Consider the following 10,964-nt stretch of genomic DNA (forward strand, 5'->3'; position numbering starts at 1 on the left):
ATCGTCAATAAGAAGGTCCAAGGGATACAGTAAACCTGAAGTGAAGCATCGGAATCTAAAACTGGACTCACAGGAGAGGTTCAAATCATAGAAAGTGAGAGTGTCACTCCTCTTGTACTTAAGTCGACATTGCGCCATTTGTATTAAATTCGGATGCAATTTCTGTGTTTCATTGTCAATAAGAAGGTCCAAGGGATACAGTAAACCTGAAGTGAAGCATCGGAATCTAAAACTGAACTCACAGGAGAGGTTCAAATCATAGAAAGTGAGAGTGTCAGTCCTCTTGTACTTAAGTCTTCATTGTGTCTTTTGTATTAAATTCGGATGCAATTTCTGTGTTTCATCGTCAATAAGTAGGTCCAAGGGATACAGTAAACCTGAAGTGAAGCATCGGAATCCAAAACTGGACTCACAGGAGAGGTTCAAATCATAGAAAGTTAGAGTGTCAGTCCTCTTGTACTTAAGTCGGCATTCTGCCTTTTGTATTAAATTCGGATGCAAACTATGTGTTTCGTCGTCATTAAGAAGGTCCAAGGGATACAGTAAACCTGAAGTGAAGCATCGGAATCTAAAACTGGACCCACAGGAGAGGTTCAAATCATAGAAAGTTAGAGTGTCAGTCCTCTTGTACTTAAGTCGGCATTGTGCCATTTGAATTTAATTCCGATGCAATTTCTATGTTTCATCGTCAAAAATAAGGTCCAAGGGATACAGTAAACCTGACGTGAAGCATCGGAATCTAAAACTGGACTCACAGGAGAGGTTCAAATCATAGAAAGTGAGAGTGTCAGTCCTCTTGTACTTAAGTCGACATTGTGCCATTTGTATTAAATTCGGATGCAATTTCTGTGTTTCATCGTCAATAAGAAGGTCCAAGGGATACAGTAAACCTGAAGTGAAGCATCGGAATCTAAAACTGGACTCACAATAGAGGTTCAAATCATAAAAAGTGAGAGTGTCAGTCCTCTTGTACTTAAGTCGCCATTGTGATTTTTGTATTAAATTTGGATGCAATTTCTTTGTTTCATCGTCAATAAGAAAGTCCAAGGGATACAGTAAACCTGAAGTGAGGCATCGGAATCTAAAACTGGACTAACATGAGAGGTTCAAATCATAGAAAGTTAGAGTGTCAGTCCTCTTGTACTTAAGTCGGCATTGTACCTTTTGTATTAAATTCGGATGCAAACTCTGTGTTTCATCGTCAATTAGAAGGTCCAAGGGATACAGTAAACCTGAAGTGAAGCATCGGAATCTAAAACTGGACTCACAGGAGAGGTTCAAATCAGAGAAGGTGAGAGTGTCAGTCCTCTTGTACCTAAGTCGCCATTGTGCCTTTTGTATTAAATTCGGATGCAAACTCTGTGTTTCGTCGTCAATAAGAAGGTCCAAGAGATACAGTAAACCTGAAGTGAAGCATCGGAATCTAAAACTGGACTCACAGGAGAGGTTCAAATCATAGAAAGTTAGAGTGTCAGTCCTCTTGTACTTAAGTCGGCATTGTGCCTTTTGTATTAAATTCGGATGCAAACTCTGTGTTTCGTCGTCAAAAAGAATGTCCAAAAGATACAGTAAACCTGAAGTGAAGCATCGGAATCTAAAACTGGACTCACAGGAGAGGTTCAAATCAAAGAAAGTTAGAATGTCAGTCCTCTCGTACTTAAGTCGGCATTGTGCCATTTGAATTTAATTATGATGCAATTTCTGTGTTTCATCGTCAATAAGAAGGTCCAAGGGATACAGTAAACCTGAAGTGAAGCATCGGAATCCAAAACTGGACTCACAGGAGAGGTTCAAATCATAGAAATTTAGAGTGTCAGTCCTCTTGTACTTAAGTAGGCATTGTGCCTTTTGTATTAAATTCGGATGCAAACTATGTGTTTCGTCGTCATTAAGAAGGTCCAAGGGATACAGTAAACCTGAAGTGAAACATCGGAATCTAAAACTGGACTCACAGGAGAGGTTCAAATCATAGAAAGTTAGAGTGTCACTCCTCTTGTAATTAGGTCGGCATTGTGCCATTTGAATTTAATTCCGATGCAATTTCTATGTTTCATCGTCAAAAATAAGGTCCAAGGGATACAGTAAACCTGAAGTGAAGCATCGGAATCTAAAACTGGACTCACAGGAGAGGTTCAAATCATAGAAAGTGAGAGTGTAAGTCCCCCTTTGCTTAAGTCGGCATTGTGCGTTTTGAAATTAATTCCGATGCAATTTCTGTGTTTCATCGTCAATAAGAAAGTCCAAGGGATACAGTAAACCTGAAGAGAAGCATCTGAATCTAAAACTGGACTCACAGGAGATGTTCAAATCATAGAAAGTGAGAGTGTCACTCCTCTTGTACTTAAGTCGCCATTGTGATTTTGGTATTAAATTCGGATGCAATTTCTGTGTTTCATCGTCAATAAGAAGGTCCAAGGAATACAGTAAACCTCAAGTGAAGCATCGGAATCTAAAACTGGACTCACAGGACAGGTTCAAATCATAGAAACTTGGAGTGTCAGTCCTCTTGTACTTAAGTCGGCATTGTGTCTATTGTATTAAATTCGGATGCAAACTCTGTTTTTCATCGTCAATAAGAAGAACCAAGGGATACAGTAAACCTGAAGTGAAGTTTCGGAATCTAAAACTAGACTCACAGTAGAGGCTCAAATCATAGAAAGTGAGAGTGTCAGTCCTCTTGTCCTTACGTCGGCATTGTACCTTTTGTATTAAATTCGGATGCAAACTCTGTGTTTCATCGTCAATTAGACGGTCCAAGGGATACAGTAAACCTGAAGTGAAGCATCGGAATCTGAAACTGGACTCACAGGAGAGGTTCAAATCATAGAAAGTGAGAGTGTCAGTCCTCTTGTACTTAAGACGGCATTGTGCATTTTGAATTTAATTCCGATGCAATTTCTGTGTTTCATCGTCAATAAGAAGGTGCAAGGTATACAGTAAACCTGAAGTGAAGCATCGGAATCTAAATCTGACCTCACAGGAGAGGTACGAATCATAGAAAGTGAGAGTGTCAGTCCTCTTGTACTTAAGTCGCAATTGTGCCATTTGTATTAAATTCGGATGCAATTTCTGTGTTTCGTTGTCAATAAGAAGGTCCAAGGGATACAGTAAACCTGAAGTGAAGCATCGGAATCTAAAACTGGACTCACAGGGGAGGTTCAAATCATAGGAACTTAGAGTGTCAGTCCTCTTGTACTTAAGTCGGCATTGTGCCTTTTGTATTAAATTCGGATTCAAACTCTGTTTTTCATCGTCAATAAGAAGAATCAAGGGATACAGTAAACCTGAAGTGAAGCGTCGGAATCTAAAACTAGACTCACAGGAGAGGTTCAAATCATACAAAGTGAGAGTGTCAGTCCTCTTGTACTTAAGTCACCATTGTGACTTTTGTATTAATTTCGGATGCAATTTCTGTTTTTCATCGTCAATAAGAAGGTCCAAGGGATACAGTAAACCTGAAGTGAAGCATCGGAATCTAAAAGTGGACTCACAGGAGAGGTTCAAATCATAGAAAGTGAGAGTGTCAGTCCTCTTGTACTTAAGTCGCCATTGTGTCTTTTGTATTAAATTCGGATGCAATTTCTGTGTTTCATCGTCAATAAGAAGGTCCAAGGGATACAGTAAACCTGAAGTGAAGCATCGGAATCTAAAACTGGACTCACAGGAGAGGTTCAAATCGTAGAAAGTTAGAGTGTCAGTCCTCTTGAACTTAAGTCGCCATTGTGATTTTGGTATTAAATTTGGATGCAATTTCTGTGTTTCATCGTCAATAAGAAGGTCCAAGGGATACAGTAAACCTGATGTGAAGCATCGGAATCTAAAACTGGACTCACAGGAGAGGTTCAAATCATAGAAAGTGAGAGTGTCAGTCCTCTTGTACTTAAGTCGACATTGTGCCATTTGTATTAAATTCGGATGCAATTTCTGTGTTTCATCGTCAATAAGAAGGTCCAAGGGATACAGTAAACCTGAAGTGAAGCATCGGAATCTAAAACTGGACTCACAGGAGACGTTCAAATCATAGAAAGTTAGAGTGTCAGTCCTCTTGTACTTAAGTCGGCATTGTGCCTTTTGTATTAAATTCGGATGCAAACTCTGTGTTTCATCTTCAATAAGAAGGTCCATGGGATACAGTAAACCTGAAGTGAAGCATCGGAATCTAAAACTGGACTCACAGGAGAGGTTCAAATCATAGAAAGTTAGAGTGTCAGTCCTCTTGTACTTAAGTCGGCATTGTACCTTTTGTATTAAATTCGGATGCAAACTCTGTGTTTCATCGTCAATTAGAAGGTCCAAGGGATACAGTAAACCTGAAGTGAAGCATCGGAATCTAAAACTGGACTCACAGGAGAGGTTCAAATCAGAGAAGGTGAGAGTGTCAGTCCTCTTGTACCTAAGTCGCCATTGTGCCTTTTGTATTAAATTCGGATGCAAACTCTGTGTTTCGTCGTCAAAAAGAAGGTCCAAAAGATACAGTAAACCTGAAGTGAAGCATCGGAATCTAAAACTGGACTCACAGGAGAGGTTCAAATCAAAGAAAGTTAGAATGTCAGTCCTCTTGTACTTAAGTCGGCGTTGTGCCATTTGAATTTAATTATGATGCAATTTCTGTGTTTCATCGTCAATAAGAAGGTCCAAGGGATACAGTAAAAATGTAGTGGAGCGTCAGAATCTAAAACTACACTCACAGGAGAGGTCCAAATCATAGAATGTTAGAGTGTCAGTTCTCTTGTCCTTAAGTCGGCCTTATGCCTTTCGAATTAAATTCCGAAGCTTTTTCTGAGTTTCATTGTCAATAAGAAGGTAAAAGGGATACAGTAAACCTGAAGTGAAGCATCGGAATCTAAATCTGGACTCACAGGAGAGGTTCAAATCATAGAAAGTTAGTATGTCAGTCCTCTTGTACTTAAGTCGGCATTGTGCCTTGTGTATTAAATTCGGATGCAATTTCTGTATTTCATCGTCAATAAGAAGGTGCAAGGTATACAGTAAACCTGAAGTGAAGCATCGGAATCTAAAACTGGACTCACAGGAGAGGTTCAAATCATTAAAAGTGAGAGTGTCAGTCCTCTTGTACTTAAGTCGACATTGCACCATTTGTATTAAATTCGGATGCAATTTCTGTGTTTCATCGTCAATAAGAAGGTCCAAGGGATACAGTAAACCTGAAGTGAAGCATCGGAATCTAAAACTGGACTCACAGGAGAGGTTCAAACCATAGAAAATGAGAGTGTCATTCCTCTTGTACTTAAGTCGCCATTGTGATTTTGGTATTAAATTCGGATGCAAACTATGTGTTTCGTCGTCATTAAGAAGGTCCAAGGGATACAGTAAACCTGAAGTGAAACATCGGAATCTAAAACTGGACTCACAGGAGAGGTTCAAATCATAGGAAGTTAGAGTGTCACTCCTCTTGTACTTAAGTCGGCATTGTGCCATTTGAATTTAATTCCGATGCAATTTCTATGTTTCATCGTCAAAAATAAGGTCCAAGGGATACAGTAAACCTGAAGTGAAGCATCGGAATCTAAAACTGGACTCACAGGAGAGGTTCAAATCATAGAAAGTGATAGTGTAAGTCCCCCTTTGCTTAAGTCGGCATTGTGATTTTGGTATTAAATTCGGATGCAATTTCTGTGTTTCATCGTCAATAAGAAGGTCCAAGGGATACAGTAAACCTCAAGTGAAGCATCGGAATCTAAAACTGGACTCACAGGACAGGTTCAAATCATAGAAACTTAGAGTGTCAGTCCTCTTGTACTTAAGTCGGCATTGTGTCTATTGTATTAAATTCGGATGCAAACTCTGTTTTTCATCGTCAATAAGAAGAACCAAGGGATACAGTAAACCTGAAGTGAAGCATCGGAATCTAAAACTAGACTCACAGTAGAGGTTCAAATCATAGAAAGTGAGAGTGTCAGTCCTCTTGTCCTTACGTCGGCATTGTACCTTTTGTATTAAATTCGGATGCAAACTCTGTGTTTCATCGTCAATTAGACGGTCCAAGGGATACAGTAAACCTGAAGTGAAGCATCGGAATCTAAAACTGGACTCACAGGAGAGGTTCAAATCATAGAAAGTGAGAGTGTCAGTCCTCTTGTACTTATGACGGCATTGTGCCTTTTGAATTTAATTCCGATGCAATTTCTGTGTTTCATCGTCAATAAGTAGGTGCAAGGTATACAGTAAACCTGAAGTGAAGCATCGGAATCTAAATCTGACCTCACAGGAGAGGTACGAATCATAGAAAGTGAGAGTGTCAGTCCTCTTGTACTTAAGTCGCAATTGTGCCATTTGTATTAAATTCGGATGCAATTTCTGTGTTTCGTTGTCAATAAGAAGGTCCAAGGGATACAGTAAACCTGAAGTGAAGCATCGGAATCTAAAACTGGACTCACAGGGGAGGTTCAAATCATAGAAACTTAGAGTGTCAGTCCTCTTGTACTTAAGTCGGCATTGTGCCTTTTGTATTAAATTCGGATTCAAACTGTTTTTCATCGTCAATAAGAAGAATCAAGGGATACAGTAAACCTGAAGTGAAGCATCGGAATCTAAAACTAGACTCACAGGAGAGGTTCAAATCATACAAAGTGAGAGTGTCAGTCCTCTTGTACTTAAGTCACCATTGTGACTTTTGTATTAATTTCGGATGCAATTTCTGTGTTTCATCGTCAATAAGAAAGTCCAAGGGATACAGTAAACCTGAAGTGAAGCATCGGAATCTAAAAGTGGACTCACAGGAGAGGTTCAAATCATAGAAAGTGAGAGTGTCAGTCCTCTTGTACTTAAGTCGCCATTGTGTCTTTTGTATTAAATTCGGATGCAATTTCTGTGTTTCATCGTCAATAAGAAGGTCCAAGGGATACAGTAAACCTGAAGTGAAGCATCGGAATCTAAAACTGGACTCACAGGAGAGGTTCAAATCATAGAAAGTTAGAGTGTCAGTCCTCTTGTACTTAAGTCGCCATTGTGATTTTGGTATTAAATTTGGATGCAATTTCTGTGTTTCATCGTCAATAAGAAGGTCCAAGGGATACAGTAAACCTGATGTGAAGCATCGGAATCTAAAACTGGACTCACAGGAGAGGTTCAAATCATAGAAAGTGAGAGTGTCAGTCCTCTTGTACTTAAGTCGACATTGTGCCTTTTGTATTAAATTCGGAAGCAATTTCTGTGTTTCATCGTCAATAAGAAGGTCCAAGGGATACAGTAAACCTGAAGTGAAGCATCGGAATCTAAAACTGGACTCACAGGAGAGGTACAAATCATAGAAAGTTAGAGTGTCAGTCCTCTTGTACTTAAGTCGGCATTGTGCCTTTTGTATTAAATTCGGATGCAAACTATGTGTTTCGTCGTCATTAAGAAGGTCCAAGGGATACAGTAAACCTGAAGTGAAACATCGGAATCTAAAACTGGACTCACAGGAGAGGTTCAAATCATAGAAAGTTAGAGTGTCACTCCTCTTGTACTTAAGTCGGCATTGTGCCATTTGAATTTAATTCCGATGCAATTTCTATGTTTCATCGTCAAAAATAAGGTCCAAGGGATACAGTAAACCTGAAGTGAAGCATCGGAATCTAAAACTGGACTCACAGGAGAGGTTCAAATCATAGAAAGTGAGAGTGTAAGTCCCCCTTTGCTTAAGTCGGCATTGTGCGTTTTGAAATTAATTCCGATGCAAATTCTGTGTTTCATCGTCAATAAGAAAGTCCAAGGGATACAGTAAACCTGAAGTGAAGCATCTGAATCTAAAACTGGACTCACAGGAGATGTTCAAATCATAGAAAGTGAGAGTGTCACTCCTCTTGTACTTAAGTCGCCATTGTGTCTATTGTATTAAATTCGGATGCAAACTCTGTTTTTCATCGTCAATAAGAAGAACCAAGGGATACAGTAAACCTGAAGTGAAGCATCGGAATCTAAAACTAGACTCACAGTAGAGGTTCAAATCATAGAAAGTGAGAGTGTCAGTCCTCTTGTCCTTACGTCGGCATTGTACCTTTTGAATTAAATTCGGATGCAAACTCTGTGTTTCATCGACAATTAAACGGTCCAAGGGATACAGTAAACCTGAAGTGCAGCATCGGAATCTAAAACTGGACTCACAGGAGAGGTTCAAATCATAGAAAGTGAGAGTGTCAGTCCTCTTGTACTTAAGACGGCATTGTGCCTTTTGAATTTAATTCCGATGCAATTTCTGTGTTTCATCGTCAATTAGAAGGTGCAAGGTATACAGTAAACCTGAAGTGAAGCATCGGAATCTAAATCTGACCTCACAGGAGAGGTACGAATCATAGAAAGTGAGAGTGTCAGTCCTCTTGTACTTAAGTCGCAATTGTGCCATTTGTATTAAATTCGGATGCAATTTCTGTGTTTCGTTGTCAATAAGAAGGTCCAAGGGATACAGTAAACCTGAAGTGAAGCATCGGAATCTAAAACTGGACTCACAGGGGAGGTTCAAATCATAGAAACTTAGAGTGTCAGTCCTCTTGTACTTAAGTCGGCATTGTGCCTTTTGTATTAAATTCGGATTCAAACTCTGTTTTTCATCGTCAATAAGAAGAATCAAGGGATACAGTAAACCTGAAGTGAAGCATCGGAATCTAAAACTAGACTCACAGGAGAGGTTCAAATCATACAAAGTGAGAGTGTCAGTCCCCTTGTACTTAAGTCACCATTGTGACTTTTGTATTAATTTCGGATGCAATTTCTGTGTTTCATCGTCAATAAGAAGGTCCAAGGGATACAGTAAACCTGAAGTGAAGCATCGGAATCTAAAAGTGGACTCACAGGAGAGGTTCAAATCATAGAAAGTGAGAGTGTCAGTCCTCTTGTACTTAAGTCGCCATTGTGTCTTTTGTATTAAATTCGGATGCAATTTCTGTGTTTCATCGTCAATAAGAAGGTCCAAGGGATACAGTAAACCTGAAGTGAAGCATCGGAATCTAAAACTGGACTCACAGGAGAGGTTCAAAGCATAGAAAGTTAGAGTGTCAGTCCTCTTGTACTTAAGTCGCCATTGTGATTTTGGTATTAAATTTGGATGCAATTTCTGTGTTTCATCGTCAATAAGAAGGTCCAAGGGATACAGTAAACCTGATGTGAAGCATCGGAATCTAAAACTGGACTCACAGGAGAGGTTCAAATCATAGAAAGTGAGAGTGTCAGTCCTCTTGTACTTAAGTCGACATTGTGCCATTTGTATTAAATTCGGATGCAATTTCTGTGTTTCATCGTCAATAAGAAGGTCCAAGGGATACAGTAAACCTGAAGTGAAGCATCGGAATCTAAAACTGGACTCACAGGAGAGGTTCAAATCATAGAATGTTAGAGTGTCAGTCCTCTTGTACTTAAGTCGGCATTGTGCTATTTGAATTTAATTATGATGCAATTTCTGTGTTTCATCGTCAATAAGAAGGTCCAAGGGATACAGTAAAAATGTAGTGGAGCATCAGAATCTAAAACTACACTCACAGGAGAGGTCCAAATCATAGAAAATTAGAGTGTCAGTTCTCTTGTCCTTAAGTCGGCCTTATGCCTTTCGAATTAAATTCCGAAGCTTTTTCTGAGTTTCATTGTCAATAAGAAGGTAAAAGGGATACAGTAAACCTGAAGTGAAGCATCGGAATCTAAATCTGGACTCACAGGAGAGGTTCAAATCATAGAAAGTTAGAATGTCAGTCCTCTTGTACTTAAGTCGGCATTGTGCCTTGTGTATTAAATTCGGATGCAATTTCTGTATTTCATCGTCAATAAGAAGGTGCAAGGTATACAGTAAACCTGAAGTGAAGCATCGGAATCTAAAACTGGACTCACAGGAGAGGTTCAAATCATAGAAAGTGAGAGTGTCAGTCCTCTTGTACTGAAGTCGACATTGCACCATTTGTATTAAATTCGGATGCAATTTCTGTGTTTCATCGTCAATAAGAAGGTCCAAGGGATACAGTAAACCTGAAGTGAAGCATCGGAATCTAAAACTGGACTCACAGGAGAGGTTCAAATCATAGAAAGTGAGAGTGTCATTCCTCTTGTACTTAAGTCGCCATTGTGATTTTGGTATTAAATTCGGATGCAATTTCTGTGTTTCATCGTCAATAAGAAGGTCCAAGGGATACAGTAAACCTGAAGTGAAGCATCGGAATCTAAAACTGGACTCACAGGGGAGGTTCAAATCATAGAAACTTAGAGTGTCAGTCCTCTTGTACTTAAGTCGGCATTGTGCCTTTTGTATTAAATTCGGATTCAAACTCTGTTTTTCATCGTCAATAAGAAGAATCAAGGGATACAGTAAACCTGAAGTGAAGCATCGGAATCTAAAACTAGACTCACAGGAGAGGTTCAAATCATACAAAGTGAGAATGTCAGTCCTCTTGTACTTAAGTCACCATTGTGACTTTTGTATTAATTTCGGATGCAATTTCTGTGTTTCATCGTCAATAAGAAGGTCCTAGGGATACAGTAAACCTGAAGTGAAGCATCGGAATCTAAAAGTGGACTCACAGGAGAGGTTCAAATCATAGAAAGTGAGAGTGTCAGTCCTCTTGTACTTAAGTCGCCATTGTGTCTTTTGTATTAAATTCGGATGCAATTTCTGTGTTTCATCGTCAATAAGAAGGTCCAAGGGATACAGTAAACCTGAAGTGAAGCATCGGAATCTAAAACTGGACTCACAGGAGAGGTTCAAATCATAGAAAGTTAGAGTGTCAGTCCTCTTGTACTTAAGTCGCCATTGTGATTTTGGTATTAAATTTGGATGCAATTTCTGTGTTTCATCGTCAATAAGAAGGTCCAAGGGATACAGTAAACCTGATGTGAAGCATCGGAATCTAAAACTGGAATCACAGGAGAGGTTCAAATCATAGAAAGTGAGAGTGTCAGTCCTCTTGTACTTAAGTCGACATTGTGCCATTTGTATTAAATTCGGATGCAATTTCTGTGTTTCATCGTCAATAAGAAGGTCCAAG

Source organism: Schistocerca serialis, chromosome 3 (assembly GCF_023864345.2).
Source record: "Schistocerca serialis cubense isolate TAMUIC-IGC-003099 chromosome 3, iqSchSeri2.2, whole genome shotgun sequence".
In the NCBI taxonomy this organism is placed as follows: domain Eukaryota; kingdom Metazoa; phylum Arthropoda; class Insecta; order Orthoptera; family Acrididae; genus Schistocerca; species Schistocerca serialis.